The sequence below is a fragment of the Amblyomma maculatum genome, chromosome 1 (genome assembly GCF_055883805.1).
Source record: "Amblyomma maculatum isolate TAMU_Amacu chromosome 1, ASM5588380v1, whole genome shotgun sequence".
Taxonomy (NCBI): Eukaryota; Metazoa; Arthropoda; class Arachnida; order Ixodida; family Ixodidae; genus Amblyomma; species Amblyomma maculatum.
Window position 1 is genome coordinate 497,646,401 of NC_139344.1, and position 20,115 is coordinate 497,666,515.

Genomic DNA, 20,115 nt, shown 5'->3' on the forward strand with positions numbered 1-20,115 from the left:
ACGCGGTCATCCAGCTTGCGCGGGTTAGGCTCAGAACTTCGATTCAAGTTCGCACATAGTGGCTAAAGGGAATCGCAACAAGTTAATACACAAAAAGCCTTACAGGCACTTCTAGGCATGATGTGCATAACGCGGTCATCCAGCTTGCGCGGGTTAGGCTCAGAACTGCGATTCAAGTTTGCACGTAGCGGCTCAAACGAATCGCAACAAGTTAATACACACAACGCCTTAATGGCACTTTTAGGCATGATGTGCAAAACGTGGTCATCCAGCTTGCGCGGGTTAGGCTCAGAACTGCGATTCAAGTTTGCACGTAGCGGCTCAAACGAATCGCAACAAGTTAATACACACAAAGCCTTACAGGCACTTCTAGGCATGATGTGCAAAACGTGGTCATCCAGCTTGCGCGGGTTAGGCTGAGAACTGCGATTCAAGTTCGCACATAGCGGCTAAAGCGAATCGCAACAAGTTAATACACACAAAGCCTTACAGGCACTTCTAGGCATGATGTGCATAACGCGGTCATCCAGCTTGCGCGGGTTAGGCTCAGAACTGCGATTCAAGTTTGCACGTAGCGACTAAACGAATCGCAACAAGGTAATACACACAACGCCTTAAAGGCACTTTTAGGCATGATGTGCAAAACGTGGTCATCCAGCTTGCGCGGGTTAGGCTCAGAACTGCGAATCAAGTTTGCACGTAGCGGCTCAAACGAATCGCAACAAGTTAATACACACAACGCCTTAAAGGCACTTTTAGGCATGATGTGCAAAACGTGGTTATCCAGCTTGCGCGGGTTAGGCTCAGAACTGCGATTCAAGTTCGCACGTAGTGGCTAAAGCGAATCGCAACAAGTTAATACACACAAAGCCTTACAGGCACTTCTAGGCATGATGTGCATAACGCGGTTATCCAGCTTGCGCGGGTTAGGCTCAGAATTGCGATTCAAGTTTGCACGTAGCGGCTCAAACGAATCGCAACAAGTTAATACACACAACGCCTTACAGGCACTTTTACGCATTATTTGCAAAACGCGGTCATCCAGCTTGCGCGGGTTAGGCTCAGAACTGCGATTCAAGTTGCACATAGTGGCTAAAGCGAATTGCAACAAGTTAATACACAAAAAGCCTTACAGGCACTTCTAGGCATGATGTGCAAATAGGCGTCACTCAAGCTTGCGAGGGTTAGGCACAGAACTGCGATTCAAGTTCGCACATAGCGGCTAAAGCGGATCGCAACAAGTTAATACACACAAAGCCTTACAGGCACTTTTAGGCATGATGTGAAAAACGAGGTCATCCAGCTTGCGCGGGTTAGGCTGAGAAGTGCGATTCAAGTTCGCACATAGCGGCTAAAGCGAATCGCAACAAGTTAATACACACAAAGCCTTACAGGCACTTCTAGGCATGATGTGCATAACGCGGTCATCCAGCTTGCGCGGGTTAGGCTCAGAACTGCGATTCAAGTTTGCACGTAGCGCCTCAAACGAATCGCATCAAGTTAATACACACAACGCCTTAAAGGCACTTTTAGGCATGATGTGCAAAACGTGGTCATCCAGCTTGCGCGCGTTAGGCTCAGAAATGCGATTCAAGTTAGCACGTAGCGGCTCAAACGAATCGCAACAATTTAATACACACAACGCCTTACAGGCACTTTAGGCATGATGTGCAAATAGGCGTCACTCAAGCTTGCGAGGGTTAGGCACAGAACTGCGATTCAAGTTCGCACATAGCGGCTAAAGCGAATCGCAACAAGTTAATACACACAAAGCCTTAAAGGCACTTTTAGGCATGATGTGCAAAACGTGGTCATCCAGCTTGCGCGGGTTAGGCTGAGAACTGCGATTCAAGTTCGCACATAGCGGCTAAAGCGAATCGCAACAAGTTAATACACACAAAGCCTTACAATCACTTTTAGGCATGATGTGAAAAACGAGGTCATCCAGCTTGCGCGGGTTAGGCTGACAACTGCGATTCAAGTTCACACATAGCGGCTAAAGCGAATCGCAACAAGTTAATACACACAAAGCCTTACAGGCACTTCTAGGCATGATGTGCATAACGCGGTCATCCAGCTTGCGCGGGTTAGGCTCAGAACTGCGATTCAAGTTTGCACGTAGCGGCTCAAACGAATCGCAACAAAGGTAATACACACAACGCCTTAAAGGCACTTTTAGGCATGATGTGCAAAACGTGGTCATCCAGCTTGCGCGGGTTAGGCTGAGAACTGCGATTCAAGTTAGCACATAGCGGCTAAAGCGAATCGCAACAAGTTAATACACACAAAGCCTTACAATCACTTTTAGGCATGATGTGAAAAACGAGGTCATCCAGCTTGCGCGGGTTAGGCTGAGAACTGCGATTCAAGTTCGCACATAGCGGCTAAAGCGAATCGCAAAAAGTTAATACACATAAAGCCTTACAGGCACTTCTAGGCATGATGTGCATAACGCGGTCATCCAGCTTGCGCGGGTTAGGCTCAGAACTGCGATTCAAGTTTGCACGTAGCGGCTCAAACGAAGCGCCACAATTTAATACACACAAAGCCTTAAAGGCACTTTTAGGCATGATGTGCAAAACGTGGTCATCCAGCTTGAGCGGGTTAGGCTCAGAACTGCGATTCAAGTTTGCACGTAGCGGCTCAAACGAATCGCAACAAGTTAATACACACAAAGCCTTACAGGCACTTCTAGGCATGATGTGCAAAACGTGGTCATCCAGCTTGCGCGGGTTAGGCTGAGAACTGCGATTCAAGTTCGCACATAGCGGCTAAAGCGAATCGCAACAAGTTAATACACACAAAGCCTTACAGGCACTTTTAGGCATGATGTGAAAAACGAGGTCATCCAGCTTGCGCGGGTTAGGCTGAGAACTGCGATTCAAGTTTGCACGTAGCGGCTCAAACGAATCGCAACAAGTTAATACACACAACGCTTTAAAGGCACTTTTAGGCATGATGTGCAAAACGTGGTCATCCAGCTTTCGCGGGTTAGGCTGAGAACTGCGATTCAAGTTCGCACATAGCGGCTAAAGCGAATCGCAACAAGTTAATACACACAAAGCCTTACAGGCACTTCTAGGCATGATGTGCATAACGCGGTCATCCAGCTTGCGCGGGTTAGGCTCAGAACTGCGATTCAAGTTTGCACGTAGCGGCTCAAACGAAGCGCAACAAGTTAATACACACAACGCTTTAAAGGCACTTTTAGGCATGATGTGCAAAACGTGGTCATCCAGCTTGCGCGGGTTAGGCTGAGAACTGCGATTCAAGTTCGCACATAGCGGCTAAAGCGAATCGCAACAAGTTAATACACACAAAGCCTTACAGGCACTTCTAGGCATGATGTGCATAACGCGGTCATCCAGCTTGCGCGGGTTAGGCTCAGAACTGCGATTCAAGTTTGCACGTAGCGGCTCAAACGAAGCGCAACAAGTTAATACACACAACGCCTTAAAGGCACTTTTAGGCATGATGTGCAAAACGTGGTCATCCAGCTTGCGCGGGTTAGGCTCAGAACTGCGATTCAATTTTGCACGTAGCGGCTCAAACGAATCGCAACAAGTTAATACACACAAAGCCTTACAGGCACTTCTAGGCATGATGTGCATAAAGCGGTCATCCAGCTTGCGCGGGTTAGGCTCAGAATTGCGATTCAAGTTTGCACGTAGAGGCTCAAACGAATCGCAACAAGTTAATACACACAACGCCTTACAGGCACTTTTACGCATTATTTGCAAAACGCGGTCATCCAGCTTGCGCGGGTTAGGCTCAGAACTTCGATTCAAGTTCGCACATAGTGGCTAAAGGGAATCGCAACAAGTTAATACACAAAAAGCCTTACAGGCACTTCTAGGCATGATGTGCATAACGCGGTCATCCAGCTTGCGCGGGTTAGGCTCAGAACTGCGATTCAAGTTTGCACGTAGCGGCTCAAACGAATCGCAACAAGTTAATACACACAACGCCTTAATGGCACTTTTAGGCATGATGTGCAAAACGTGGTCATCCAGCTTGCGCGGGTTAGGCTCAGAACTGCGATTCAAGTTTGCACGTAGCGGCTCAAACGAATCGCAACAAGTTAATACACACAAAGCCTTACAGGCACTTCTAGGCATGATGTGCAAAACGTGGTCATCCAGCTTGCGCGGGTTAGGCTGAGAACTGCGATTCAAGTTCGCACATAGCGGCTAAAGCGAATCGCAACAAGTTAATACACACAAAGCCTTACAGGCACTTCTAGGCATGATGTGCATAACGCGGTCATCCAGCTTGCGCGGGTTAGGCTCAGAACTGCGATTCAAGTTTGCACGTAGCGACTAAACGAATCGCAACAAGGTAATACACACAACGCCTTAAAGGCACTTTTAGGCATGATGTGCAAAACGTGGTCATCCAGCTTGCGCGGGTTAGGCTCAGAACTGCGAATCAAGTTTGCACGTAGCGGCTCAAACGAATCGCAACAAGTTAATACACACAACGCCTTAAAGGCACTTTTAGGCATGATGTGCAAAACGTGGTTATCCAGCTTGCGCGGGTTAGGCTCAGAACTGCGATTCAAGTTCGCACGTAGTGGCTAAAGCGAATCGCAACAAGTTAATACACACAAAGCCTTACAGGCACTTCTAGGCATGATGTGCATAACGCGGTCATCCAGCTTGCGCGGGTTAGGCTCAGAACTGCGATTCAAGTTTGCACGTAGCGGCTCAAACGAAGCGCAACAAGTTAATACACACAACGCCTTAAAGGCACTTTTAGGCATGATGTGCAAAACGTGGTCATCCAGCTTGCGCGGGTTAGGCTCAGAACTGCGATTCAATTTTGCACGTAGCGGCTCAAACGAATCGCAACAAGTTAATACACACAAAGCCTTACAGGCACTTCTAGGCATGATGTGCATAAAGCGGTCATCCAGCTTGCGCGGGTTAGGCTCAGAATTGCGATTCAAGTTTGCACGTAGAGGCTCAAACGAATCGCAACAAGTTAATACACACAACGCCTTACAGGCACTTTTACGCATTATTTGCAAAACGCGGTCATCCAGCTTGCGCGGGTTAGGCTCAGAACTTCGATTCAAGTTCGCACATAGTGGCTAAAGGGAATCGCAACAAGTTAATACACAAAAAGCCTTACAGGCACTTCTAGGCATGATGTGCATAACGCGGTCATCCAGCTTGCGCGGGTTAGGCTCAGAACTGCGATTCAAGTTTGCACGTAGCGGCTCAAACGAATCGCAACAAGTTAATACACACAACGCCTTAATGGCACTTTTAGGCATGATGTGCAAAACGTGGTCATCCAGCTTGCGCGGGTTAGGCTCAGAACTGCGATTCAAGTTTGCACGTAGCGGCTCAAACGAATCGCAACAAGTTAATACACACAAAGCCTTACAGGCACTTCTAGGCATGATGTGCAAAACGTGGTCATCCAGCTTGCGCGGGTTAGGCTGAGAACTGCGATTCAAGTTCGCACATAGCGGCTAAAGCGAATCGCAACAAGTTAATACACACAAAGCCTTACAGGCACTTCTAGGCATGATGTGCATAACGCGGTCATCCAGCTTGCGCGGGTTAGGCTCAGAACTGCGATTCAAGTTTGCACGTAGCGACTAAACGAATCGCAACAAGGTAATACACACAACGCCTTAAAGGCACTTTTAGGCATGATGTGCAAAACGTGGTCATCCAGCTTGCGCGGGTTAGGCTCAGAACTGCGAATCAAGTTTGCACGTAGCGGCTCAAACGAATCGCAACAAGTTAATACACACAACGCCTTAAAGGCACTTTTAGGCATGATGTGCAAAACGTGGTTATCCAGCTTGCGCGGGTTAGGCTCAGAACTGCGATTCAAGTTCGCACGTAGTGGCTAAAGCGAATCGCAACAAGTTAATACACACAAAGCCTTACAGGCACTTCTAGGCATGATGTGCATAACGCGGTTATCCAGCTTGCGCGGGTTAGGCTCAGAATTGCGATTCAAGTTTGCACGTAGCGGCTCAAACGAATCGCAACAAGTTAATACACACAACGCCTTACAGGCACTTTTACGCATTATTTGCAAAACGCGGTCATCCAGCTTGCGCGGGTTAGGCTCAGAACTGCGATTCAAGTTGCACATAGTGGCTAAAGCGAATTGCAACAAGTTAATACACAAAAAGCCTTACAGGCACTTCTAGGCATGATGTGCAAATAGGCGTCACTCAAGCTTGCGAGGGTTAGGCACAGAACTGCGATTCAAGTTCGCACATAGCGGCTAAAGCGGATCGCAACAAGTTAATACACACAAAGCCTTACAGGCACTTTTAGGCATGATGTGAAAAACGAGGTCATCCAGCTTGCGCGGGTTAGGCTGAGAAGTGCGATTCAAGTTCGCACATAGCGGCTAAAGCGAATCGCAACAAGTTAATACACACAAAGCCTTACAGGCACTTCTAGGCATGATGTGCATAACGCGGTCATCCAGCTTGCGCGGGTTAGGCTCAGAACTGCGATTCAAGTTTGCACGTAGCGCCTCAAACGAATCGCATCAAGTTAATACACACAACGCCTTAAAGGCACTTTTAGGCATGATGTGCAAAACGTGGTCATCCAGCTTGCGCGCGTTAGGCTCAGAAATGCGATTCAAGTTAGCACGTAGCGGCTCAAACGAATCGCAACAATTTAATACACACAACGCCTTACAGGCACTTTAGGCATGATGTGCAAATAGGCGTCACTCAAGCTTGCGAGGGTTAGGCACAGAACTGCGATTCAAGTTCGCACATAGCGGCTAAAGCGAATCGCAACAAGTTAATACACACAAAGCCTTAAAGGCACTTTTAGGCATGATGTGCAAAACGTGGTCATCCAGCTTGCGCGGGTTAGGCTGAGAACTGCGATTCAAGTTCGCACATAGCGGCTAAAGCGAATCGCAACAAGTTAATACACACAAAGCCTTACAATCACTTTTAGGCATGATGTGAAAAACGAGGTCATCCAGCTTGCGCGGGTTAGGCTGACAACTGCGATTCAAGTTCACACATAGCGGCTAAAGCGAATCGCAACAAGTTAATACACACAAAGCCTTACAGGCACTTCTAGGCATGATGTGCATAACGCGGTCATCCAGCTTGCGCGGGTTAGGCTCAGAACTGCGATTCAAGTTTGCACGTAGCGGCTCAAACGAATCGCAACAAAGGTAATACACACAACGCCTTAAAGGCACTTTTAGGCATGATGTGCAAAACGTGGTCATCCAGCTTGCGCGGGTTAGGCTGAGAACTGCGATTCAAGTTAGCACATAGCGGCTAAAGCGAATCGCAACAAGTTAATACACACAAAGCCTTACAATCACTTTTAGGCATGATGTGAAAAACGAGGTCATCCAGCTTGCGCGGGTTAGGCTGAGAACTGCGATTCAAGTTCGCACATAGCGGCTAAAGCGAATCGCAAAAAGTTAATACACATAAAGCCTTACAGGCACTTCTAGGCATGATGTGCATAACGCGGTCATCCAGCTTGCGCGGGTTAGGCTCAGAACTGCGATTCAAGTTTGCACGTAGCGGCTCAAACGAAGCGCCACAATTTAATACACACAAAGCCTTAAAGGCACTTTTAGGCATGATGTGCAAAACGTGGTCATCCAGCTTGAGCGGGTTAGGCTCAGAACTGCGATTCAAGTTTGCACGTAGCGGCTCAAACGAATCGCAACAAGTTAATACACACAAAGCCTTACAGGCACTTCTAGGCATGATGTGCATAACGCGGTCATCCAGCTTGCGCGGGTTAGGCTCAGAACTGCGATTCAAGTTCGCACATAGCGGCTAAAGCGAATCGCAACAAGTTAATACACACAAAGCCTTACAGGCACTTTTAGGCATGATGTGAAAAACGAGGTCATCCAGCTTGCGCGGGTTAGGCTGAGAACTGCGATTCAAGTTTGCACGTAGCGGCTCAAACGAATCGCAACAAGTTAATACACACAACGCTTTAAAGGCACTTTTAGGCATGATGTGCAAAACGTGGTCATCCAGCTTTCGCGGGTTAGGCTGAGAACTGCGATTCAAGTTCGCACATAGCGGCTAAAGCGAATCGCAACAAGTTAATACACACAAAGCCTTACAGGCACTTCTAGGCATGATGTGCATAACGCGGTCATCCAGCTTGCGCGGGTTAGGCTCAGAACTGCGATTCAAGTTTGCACGTAGCGGCTCAAACGAAGCGCAACAAGTTAATACACACAACGCTTTAAAGGCACTTTTAGGCATGATGTGCAAAACGTGGTCATCCAGCTTGCGCGGGTTAGGCTGAGAACTGCGATTCAAGTTCGCACATAGCGGCTAAAGCGAATCGCAACAAGTTAATACACACAAAGCCTTACAGGCACTTCTAGGCATGATGTGCATAACGCGGTCATCCAGCTTGCGCGGGTTAGGCTCAGAACTGCGATTCAAGTTTGCACGTAGCGGCTCAAACGAAGCGCAACAAGTTAATACACACAACGCCTTAAAGGCACTTTTAGGCATGATGTGCAAAACGTGGTCATCCAGCTTGCGCGGGTTAGGCTCAGAACTGCGATTCAATTTTGCACGTAGCGGCTCAAACGAATCGCAACAAGTTAATACACACAAAGCCTTACAGGCACTTCTAGGCATGATGTGCATAAAGCGGTCATCCAGCTTGCGCGGGTTAGGCTCAGAATTGCGATTCAAGTTTGCACGTAGAGGCTCAAACGAATCGCAACAAGTTAATACACACAACGCCTTACAGGCACTTTTACGCATTATTTGCAAAACGCGGTCATCCAGCTTGCGCGGGTTAGGCTCAGAACTTCGATTCAAGTTCGCACATAGTGGCTAAAGGGAATCGCAACAAGTTAATACACAAAAAGCCTTACAGGCACTTCTAGGCATGATGTGCATAACGCGGTCATCCAGCTTGCGCGGGTTAGGCTCAGAACTGCGATTCAAGTTTGCACGTAGCGGCTCAAACGAATCGCAACAAGTTAATACACACAACGCCTTAATGGCACTTTTAGGCATGATGTGCAAAACGTGGTCATCCAGCTTGCGCGGGTTAGGCTCAGAACTGCGATTCAAGTTTGCACGTAGCGGCTCAAACGAATCGCAACAAGTTAATACACACAAAGCCTTACAGGCACTTCTAGGCATGATGTGCAAAACGTGGTCATCCAGCTTGCGCGGGTTAGGCTGAGAACTGCGATTCAAGTTCGCACATAGCGGCTAAAGCGAATCGCAACAAGTTAATACACACAAAGCCTTACAGGCACTTCTAGGCATGATGTGCATAACGCGGTCATCCAGCTTGCGCGGGTTAGGCTCAGAACTGCGATTCAAGTTTGCACGTAGCGACTAAACGAATCGCAACAAGGTAATACACACAACGCCTTAAAGGCACTTTTAGGCATGATGTGCAAAACGTGGTCATCCAGCTTGCGCGGGTTAGGCTCAGAACTGCGAATCAAGTTTGCACGTAGCGGCTCAAACGAATCGCAACAAGTTAATACACACAACGCCTTAAAGGCACTTTTAGGCATGATGTGCAAAACGTGGTTATCCAGCTTGCGCGGGTTAGGCTCAGAACTGCGATTCAAGTTCGCACGTAGTGGCTAAAGCGAATCGCAACAAGTTAATACACACAAAGCCTTACAGGCACTTCTAGGCATGATGTGCATAACGCGGTCATCCAGCTTGCGCGGGTTAGGCTCAGAATTGCGATTCAAGTTTGCACGTAGCGGCTCAAACGAATCGCAACAAGTTAATACACACAACGCCTTACAGGCACTTTTACGCATTATTTGCAAAACGCGGTCATCCAGCTTGCGCGGGTTAGGCTCAGAACTGCGATTCAAGTTGCACATAGTGGCTGAAGCGAATTGCAACAAGTTAATACACAAAAAGCCTTACAGGCACTTCTAGGCATGATGTGCAAATAGGCGTCACTCAAGCTTGCGAGGGTTAGGCACAGAACTGCGATTCAAGTTCGCACATAGCGGCTAAAGCGGATCGCAACAAGTTAATACACACAAAGCCTTACAGGCACTTTTAGGCATGATGTGAAAAACGAGGTCATCCAGCTTGCGCGGGTTAGGCTGAGAAGTGCGATTCAAGTTCGCACATAGCGGCTAAAGCGAATCGCAACAAGTTAATACACACAAAGCCTTACAGGCACTTCTAGGCATGATGTGCATAACACGGTCATCCAGCTTGCGCGGGTTAGGCTCAGAACTGCGATTCAAGTTTGCACGTAGCGCCTCAAACGAATCGCATCAAGTTAATACACACAACGCCTTAAAGGCACTTTTAGGCATGATGTGCAAAACGTGGTCATCCAGCTTGCGCGCGTTAGGCTCAGAAATGCGATTCAAGTTAGCACGTAGCGGCTCAAACGAATCGCAACAATTTAATACACACAACGCCTTACAGGCACTTTAGGCATGATGTGCAAATAGGCGTCACTCAAGCTTGCGAGGGTTAGGCACAGAACTGCGATTCAAGTTCGCACATAGCGGCTAAAGCGAATCGCAACAAGTTAATACACACAAAGCCTTAAAGGCACTTTTAGGCATGATGTGCAAAACGTGGTCATCCAGCTTGCGCGGGTTAGGCTGAGAACTGCGATTCAAGTTCGCACATAGCGGCTAAAGCGAATCGCAACAAGTTAATACACACAAAGCCTTACAGGCACTTCTAGGCATGATGTGCATAACGCGGTCATCCAGCTTGCGCGGGTTAGGCTCAGAACTGCGATTCAAGTTTGCACGTAGCGGCTCAAACGAAGCGCAACAAGTTAATACACACAACGCCTTAAAGGCACTTTTAGGCATGATGTGCAAAACGTGGTCATCCAGCTTGCGCGGGTTAGGCTCAGAACTGCGATTCAATTTTGCACGTAGCGGCTCAAACGAATCGCAACAAGTTAATACACACAAAGCCTTACAGGCACTTCTAGGCATGATGTGCATAAAGCGGTCATCCAGCTTGCGCGGGTTAGGCTCAGAATTGCGATTCAAGTTTGCACGTAGAGGCTCAAACGAATCGCAACAAGTTAATACACACAACGCCTTACAGGCACTTTTACGCATTATTTGCAAAACGCGGTCATCCAGCTTGCGCGGGTTAGGCTCAGAACTGCGATTCAAGTTCGCACATAGTGGCTAAAGCGAATCGCAACAAGTTAATACACAAAAAGCCTTACAGGCACTTCTAGGCATGATGTGCATAACGCGGTCATCCAGCTTGCGCGGGTTAGGCTCAGAACTGCGATTCAAGTTTGCACGTAGCGGCTCAAACGAATCGCAACAAGTTAATACACACAACGCCTTAATGGCACTTTTAGGCATGATGTGCAAAACGTGGTCATCCAGCTTGCGCGGGTTAAGCTCAGAACTGCGATTCAAGTTTGCACGTAGCGGCTCAAACGAATCGCAACAAGTTAATACACACAAAGCCTTACAGGCACTTCTAGGCATGATGTGCAAAACGTGGTCATCCAGCTTGCGCGGGTTAGGCTGAGAACTGCGATTCAAGTTCGCACATAGCGGCTATAGCGAATCGCAACAAGTTAATACACACAAAGCCTTACAGGCACTTCTAGGCATGATGTGCATAACGCGGTCATCCAGCTTGCGCGGGTTAGGCTCAGAACTGCGATTCAAGTTTGCACGTAGCGACTAAACGAATCGCAACAAGGTAATACACACAACGCCTTAAAGGCACTTTTAGGCATGATGTGCAAAACGTGGTCATCCAGCTTGCGCGGGTTAGGCTCAGAACTGCGAATCAAGTTTGCACGTAGCGGCTCAAACGAATCGCAACAAGTTAATACACACAACGCCTTAAAGGCACTTTTAGGCATGATGTGCAAAACGTGGTTATCCAGCTTGCGCGGGTTAGGCTCAGAACTGCGATTCAAGTTCGCACGTAGTGGCTAAAGCGAATCGCAACAAGTTAATACACACAAAGCCTTACAGGCACTTCTAGGCATGATGTGCATAACGCGGTCATCCAGCTTGCGCGGGTTAGGCTCAGAATTGCGATTCAAGTTTGCACGTAGCGGCTCAAACGAATCGCAACAAGTTAATACACACAACGCCTTACAGGCACTTTTACGCATTATTTGCAAAACGCGGTCATCCAGCTTGCGCGGGTTAGGCTCAGAACTGCGATTCAAGTTGCACATAGTGGCTAAAGCGAATTGCAACAAGTTAATACACAAAAAGCCTTACAGGCACTTCTAGGCATGATGTGCAAATAGGCGTCACTCAAGCTTGCGAGGGTTAGGCACAGAACTGCGATTCAAGTTCGCACATAGCGGCTAAAGCGGATCGCAACAAGTTAATACACACAAAGCCTTACAGGCACTTTTAGGCATGATGTGAAAAACGAGGTCATCCAGCTTGCGCGGGTTAGGCTGAGAAGTGCGATTCAAGTTCGCACATAGCGGCTAAAGCGAATCGCAACAAGTTAATACACACAAAGCCTTACAGACACTTCTAGGCATGATGTGCATAACGCGGTCATCCAGCTTGCGCGGGTTAGGCTCAGAACTGCGATTCAAGTTTGCACGTAGCGCCTCAAACGAATCGCATCAAGTTAATACACACAACGCCTTAAAGGCACTTTTAGGCATGATGTGCAAAACGTGGTCATCCAGCTTGCGCGCGTTAGGCTCAGAAATGCGATTCAAGTTAGCACGTAGCGGCTCAAACGAATCGCAACAATTTAATACACACAACGCCTTACAGGCACTTTAGGCATGATGTGCAAATAGGCGTCACTCAAGCTTGCGAGGGTTAGGCACAGAACTGCGATTCAAGTTCGCACATAGCGGCTAAAGCGAATCGCAACAAGTTAATACACACAAAGCCTTAAAGGCACTTTTAGGCATGATGTGCAAAACGTGGTCATCCAGCTTGCGCGGGTTAGGCTGAGAACTGCGATTCAAGTTCGCACATAGCGGCTAAAGCGAATCGCAACAAGTTAATACACACAAAGCCTTACAATCACTTTTAGGCATGATGTGAAAAACGAGGTCATCCAGCTTGCGCGGGTTAGGCTGACAACTGCGATTCAAGTTCACACATAGCGGCTAAAGCGAATCGCAACAAGTTAATACACACAAAGCCTTACAGGCACTTCTAGGCATGATGTGCATAACGCGGTCATCCAGCTTGCGCGGGTTAGGCTCAGAACTGCGATTCAAGTTTGCACGTAGCGGCTCAAACGAATCGCAACAAAGGTAATACACACAACGCCTTAAAGGCACTTTTAGGCATGATGTGCAAAACGTGGTCATCCAGCTTGCGCGGGTTAGGCTCAGAAATGCGATTCAAGTTTGCACGTAGCGGCTCAAACGAATCGCAACAATTTAATACACACAACGCCTTACAGGCACTTTAGGCATGATGTGCAAATAGGCGTCACTCAAGCTTGCGGGGGTTAGGCACAGAACTGCGATTCAAGTTTGCACGTAGCGCCTCAAACGAATCGCAACAAGTTAATACACACAAAGCCTTACAATCACTTTTAGGCATGATGTGAAAAACGAGGTCATCCAGCTTGCGCGGGTTAGGCTGAGAACTGCGATTCAAGTTCGCACATAGCGGCTAAAGCGAATCGCAAAAAGTTAATACACATAAAGCCTTACAGGCACTTCTAGGCATGATGTGCATAACGCGGTCATCCAGCTTGCGCGGGTTAGGCTCAGAACTGCGATTCAAGTTTGCACGTAGCGGCTCAAACGAAGCGCCACAAGTTAATACACACAAAGCCTTAAAGGCACTTTTAGACATGATGTGCAAAACGTGGTCATCCAGCTTGAGCGTTTTAGGCTCAGAACTGCGATTCAAGTTTGCACGTAGCGGCTCAAACGAATCGCAACAAGTTAATACACACAAAGCCTTACAGGCACTTCTAGGCATGATGTGCAAAACGTGGTCATCCAGCTTGCGCGGGTTAGGCTGAGAACTGCGATTCAAGTTCGCACATAGCGGCTAAAGCGAATCGCAACAAGTTAATACACACAAAGCCTTACAGGCACTTTTAGGCATGATGTGAAAAACGAGGTCATCCAGCTTGCGCGGGTTAGGCTGAGAACTGCGATTCAAGTTCGCACATAGCGGCTCAAACGAATCGCAACAAGTTAATACACACAACGCCTTACAGGCACTTTTACGCATTATTTGCAAAACACGGTCATCCAGCTTGCGCGGGTTAGGCTCAGAACTGCGATTCAAGTTCGCACATAGTGGCTAATGCGAATCGCAACAAGTTAATACACAAAAAGCCTTACAGGCACTTCTAGGCATGATGTGCATAACGCGGTCATCCAGCTTGCGCGGGTTAGGCTCAGAACTGCGATTCAAGTTTGCACGTAGCGGCTCAAACGAATCGCAACAAGTTAATACACACAACGCTTTAAAGGCACTTTTAGGCATGATGTGCAAAACGTGGTCATCCAGCTTGCGCGGGTTAGGCTGAGAACTGCGATTCAAGTTCGCACATAGCGGCTAAAGCGAATCGCAACAAGTTAATACACACAAAGCCTTACAGGCACTTCTAGGCATGATGTGCATAACGCGGTCATCCAGCTTGCGCGGGTTAGGCTCAGAACTGCGATTCAAGTTTGCACGTAGCGGCTCAAACGAAGCGCAACAAGTTAATACACACAACGCCTTAAAGGCACTTTTAGGCATGATGTGCAAAACGTGGTCATCCAGCTTGCGCGGGTTAGGCTCAGAACTGCGATTCAATTTTGCACGTAGCGGCTCAAACGAATCGCAACAAGTTAATACACACAAAGCCTTACAGGCACTTCTAGGCATGATGTGCATAAAGCGGTCATCCAGCTTGCGCGGGTTAGGCTCAGAATTGCGATTCAAGTTTGCACGTAGAGGCTCAAACGAATCGCAACAAGTTAATACACACAACGCCTTACAGGCACTTTTACGCATTATTTGCAAAACGCGGTCATCCAGCTTGCGCGGGTTAGGCTCAGAACTTCGATTCAAGTTCGCACATAGTGGCTAAAGGGAATCGCAACAAGTTAATACACAAAAAGCCTTACAGGCACTTCTAGGCATGATGTGCATAACGCGGTCATCCAGCTTGCGCGGGTTAGGCTCAGAACTGCGATTCAAGTTTGCACGTAGCGGCTCAAACGAATCGCAACAAGTTAATACACACAACGCCTTAATGGCACTTTTAGGCATGATGTGCAAAACGTGGTCATCCAGCTTGCGCGGGTTAGGCTCAGAACTGCGATTCAAGTTTGCACGTAGCGGCTCAAACGAATCGCAACAAGTTAATACACACAAAGCCTTACAGGCACTTCTAGGCATGATGTGCAAAACGTGGTCATCCAGCTTGCGCGGGTTAGGCTGAGAACTGCGATTCAAGTTCGCACATAGCGGCTAAAGCGAATCGCAACAAGTTAATACACACAAAGCCTTACAGGCACTTCTAGGCATGATGTGCATAACGCGGTCATCCAGCTTGCGCGGGTTAGGCTCAGAACTGCGATTCAAGTTTGCACGTAGCGACTAAACGAATCGCAACAAGGTAATACACACAACGCCTTAAAGGCACTTTTAGGCATGATGTGCAAAACGTGGTCATCCAGCTTGCGCGGGTTAGGCTCAGAACTGCGAATCAAGTTTGCACGTAGCGGCTCAAACGAATCGCAACAAGTTAATACACACAACGCCTTAAAGGCACTTTTAGGCATGATGTGCAAAACGTGGTTATCCAGCTTGCGCGGGTTAGGCTCAGAACTGCGATTCAAGTTCGCACGTAGTGGCTAAAGCGAATCGCAACAAGTTAATACACACAAAGCCTTACAGGCACTTCTAGGCATGATGTGCATAACGCGGTTATCCAGCTTGCGCGGGTTAGGCTCAGAATTGCGATTCAAGTTTGCACGTAGCGGCTCAAACGAATCGCAACAAGTTAATACACACAACGCCTTACAGGCACTTTTACGCATTATTTGCAAAACGCGGTCATCCAGCTTGCGCGGGTTAGGCTCAGAACTGCGATTCAAGTTGCACATAGTGGCTAAAGCGAATTGCAACAAGTTAATACACAAAAAGCCTTACAGGCACTTCTAGGCATGATGTGCAAATAGGCGTCACTCAAGCTTGCGAGGGTTAGGCACAGAACTGCGATTCAAGTTCGCACATAGCGGCTAAAGCGGATCGCAACAAGTTAATACACACAAAGCCTTACAGGCACTTTTAGGCATGATGTGAAAAACGAGGTCATCCAGCTTGCGCGGGTTAGGCTGAGAAGTGCGATTCAAGTTCGCACATAGCGGCTAAAGCGAATCGCAACAAGTTAATACACACAAAGCCTTACAGGCACTTCTAGGCATGATGTGCATAACGCGGTCATCCAGCTTGCGCGGGTTAGGCTCAGAACTGCGATTCAAGTTTGCACGTAGCGCCTCAAACGAATCGCATCAAGTTAATACACACAACGCCTTAAAGGCACTTTTAGGCATGATGTGCAAAACGTGGTCATCCAGCTTGCGCGCGTTAGGCTCAGAAATGCGATTCAAGTTAGCACGTAGCGGCTCAAACGAATCGCAACAATTTAATACACACAACGCCTTACAGGCACTTTAGGCATGATGTGCAAATAGGCGTCACTCAAGCTTGCGAGGGTTAGGCACAGAACTGCGATTCAAGTTCGCACATAGCGGCTAAAGCGAATCGCAACAAGTTAATACACACAAAGCCTTAAAGGCACTTTTAGGCATGATGTGCAAAACGTGGTCATCCAGCTTGCGCGGGTTAGGCTGAGAACTGCGATTCAAGTTCGCACATAGCGGCTAAAGCGAATCGCAACAAGTTAATACACACAAAGCCTTACAATCACTTTTAGGCATGATGTGAAAAACGAGGTCATCCAGCTTGCGCGGGTTAGGCTGACAACTGCGATTCAAGTTCACACATAGCGGCTAAAGCGAATCGCAACAAGTTAATACACACAAAGCCTTACAGGCACTTCTAGGCATGATGTGCATAACGCGGTCATCCAGCTTGCGCGGGTTAGGCTCAGAACTGCGATTCAAGTTTGCACGTAGCGGCTCAAACGAATCGCAACAAAGGTAATACACACAATGCCTTAAAGGCACTTTTAGGCATGATGTGCAAAACGTGGTTATCCAGCTTGCGCGGGTTAGGCTGAGAACTGCGATTCAAGTTAGCACATAGCGGCTAAAGCGAATCGCAACAAGTTAATACACACAAAGCCTTACAATCACTTTTAGGCATGATGTGAAAAACGAGGTCATCCAGCTTGCGCGGGTTAGGCTGAGAACTGCGATTCAAGTTCGCACATAGCGGCTAAAGCGAATCGCAAAAAGTTAATACACATAAAGCCTTACAGGCACTTCTAGGCATGATGTGCATAACGCGGTCATCCAGCTTGCGCGGGTTAGGCTCAGAACTGCGATTCAAGTTTGCACGTAGCGGCTCAAACGAAGCGCCACAATTTAATACACACAAAGCCTTAAAGGCACTTTTAGGCATGATGTGCAAAACGTGGTCATCCAGCTTGAGCGGGTTAGGCTCAGAACTGCGATTCAAGTTTGCACGTAGCGGCTCAAACGAATCGCAACAAGTTAATACACACAAAGCCTTACAGGCACTTCTAGGCATGATGTGCAAAACGTGGTCATCCAGCTTGCGCGGGTTAGGCTGAGAACTGCGATTCAAGTTCGCACATAGCGGCTAAAGCGAATCGCAACAAGTTAATACACACAAAGCCTTACAGGCACTTTTAGGCATGATGTGAAAAACGAGGTCATCCAGCTTGCGCGGGTTAGGCTGAGAACTGCGATTCAAGTTTGCACGTAGCGGCTCAAACGAATCGCAACAAGTTAATACACACAACGCTTTAAAGGCACTTTTAGGCATGATGTGCAAAACGTGGTCATCCAGCTTTCGCGGGTTAGGCTGAGAACTGCGATTCAAGTTCGCACATAGCGGCTAAAGCGAATCGCAACAAGTTAATACACACAAAGCCTTACAGGCACTTCTAGGCATGATGTGCATAACGCGGTCATCCAGCTTGCGCGGGTTAGGCTCAGAACTGCGATTCAAGTTTGCACGTAGCGGCTCAAACGAAGCGCAACAAGTTAATACACACAACGCTTTAAAGGCACTTTTAGGCATGATGTGCAAAACGTGGTCATCCAGCTTGCGCGGGTTAGGCTGAGAACTGCGATTCAAGTTCGCACATAGCGGCTAAAGCGAATCGCAACAAGTTAATACACACAAAGCCTTACAGGCACTTCTAGGCATGATGTGCATAACGCGGTCATCCAGCTTGCGCGGGTTAGGCTCAGAACTGCGATTCAAGTTTGCACGTAGCGGCTCAAACGAAGCGCAACAAGTTAATACACACAACGCCTTAAAGGCACTTTTAGGCATGATGTGCAAAACGTGGTCATCCAGCTTGCGCGGGTTAGGCTCAGAACTGCGATTCAATTTTGCACGTAGCGGCTCAAACGAATCGCAACAAGTTAATACACACAAAGCCTTACAGGCACTTCTAGGCATGATGTGCATAAAGCGGTCATCCAGCTTGCGCGGGTTAGGCTCAGAATTGCGATTCAAGTTTGCACGTAGAGGCTCAAACGAATCGCAACAAGTTAATACACACAACGCCTTACAGGCACTTTTACGCATTATTTGCAAAACGCGGTCATCCAGCTTGCGCGGGTTAGGCTCAGAACTTCGATTCAAGTTCGCACATAGTGGCTAAAGGGAATCGCAACAAGTTAATACACAAAAAGCCTTACAGGCACTTCTAGGCATGATGTGCATAACGCGGTCATCCAGCTTGAGCGGGTTAGGCTCAGAACTGCGATTCAAGTTTGCACGTAGCGGCTCAAACGAATCGCAACAAGTTAATACACACAACGCCTTAATGGCACTTTTAGGCATGATGTGCAAAACGTGGTCATCCAGCTTGCGCGGGTTAGGCTCAGAACTGCGATTCAAGTTTGCACGTAGCGGCTCAAACGAATCGCAACAAGTTAATACACACAAAGCCTTACAGGCACTTCTAGGCATGATGTGCAAAACGTGGTCATCCAGCTTGCGCGGGTTAGGCTGAGAACTGCGATTCAAGTTCGCACATAGCGGCTAAAGCGAATCGCAACAAGTTAATACACACAAAGCCTTACAGGCACTTCTAGGCATGATGTGCATAACGCGGTCATCCAGCTTGCGCGGGTTAGGCTCAGAACTGCGATTCAAGTTTGCACGTAGCGACTAAACGAATCGCAACAAGGTAATACACACAACGCCTTAAAGGCACTTTTAGGCATGATGTGCAAAACGTGGTCATCCAGCTTGCGCGGGTTAGGCTCAGAACTGCGAATCAAGTTTGCACGTAGCGGCTCAAACGAATCGCAACAAGTTAATACACACAAAGCCTTACAGGCACTTCTAGGCATGATGTGCATAACGCGGTCATCCAGCTTGCGCGGGTTAGGCTCAGAATTGCGATTCAAGTTTGCACGTAGCGGCTCAAACGAATCGCAACAAGTTAATACACACAACGCCTTACAGGCACTTTTACGCATTATTTGCAAAACGCGGTCATCCAGCTTGCGCGGGTTAGGCTCAGAACTGCGATTCAAGTTGCACATAGTGGCTGAAGCGAATTGCAACAAGTTAATACACAAAAAGCCTTACAGGCACTTCTAGGCATGATGTGCAAATAGGCGTCACTCAAGCTTGCGAGGGTTAGGCACAGAACTGCGATTCAAGTTCGCACATAGCGGCTAAAGCGGATCGCAACAAGTTAATACACACAAAGCCTTACAGGCACTTTTAGGCATGATGTGAAAAACGAGGTCATCCAGCTTGCGCGGGTTAGGCTGAGAAGTGCGATTCAAGTTCGCACATAGCGGCTAAAGCGAATCGCAACAAGTTAATACACACAAAGCCTTACAGGCACTTCTAGGCATGATGTGCATAACACGGTCATCCAGCTTGCGCGGGTTAGGCTCAGAACTGCGATTCAAGTTTGCACGTAGCGCCTCAAACGAATCGCATCAAGTTAATACACACAACGCCTTAAAGGCACTTTTAGGCATGATG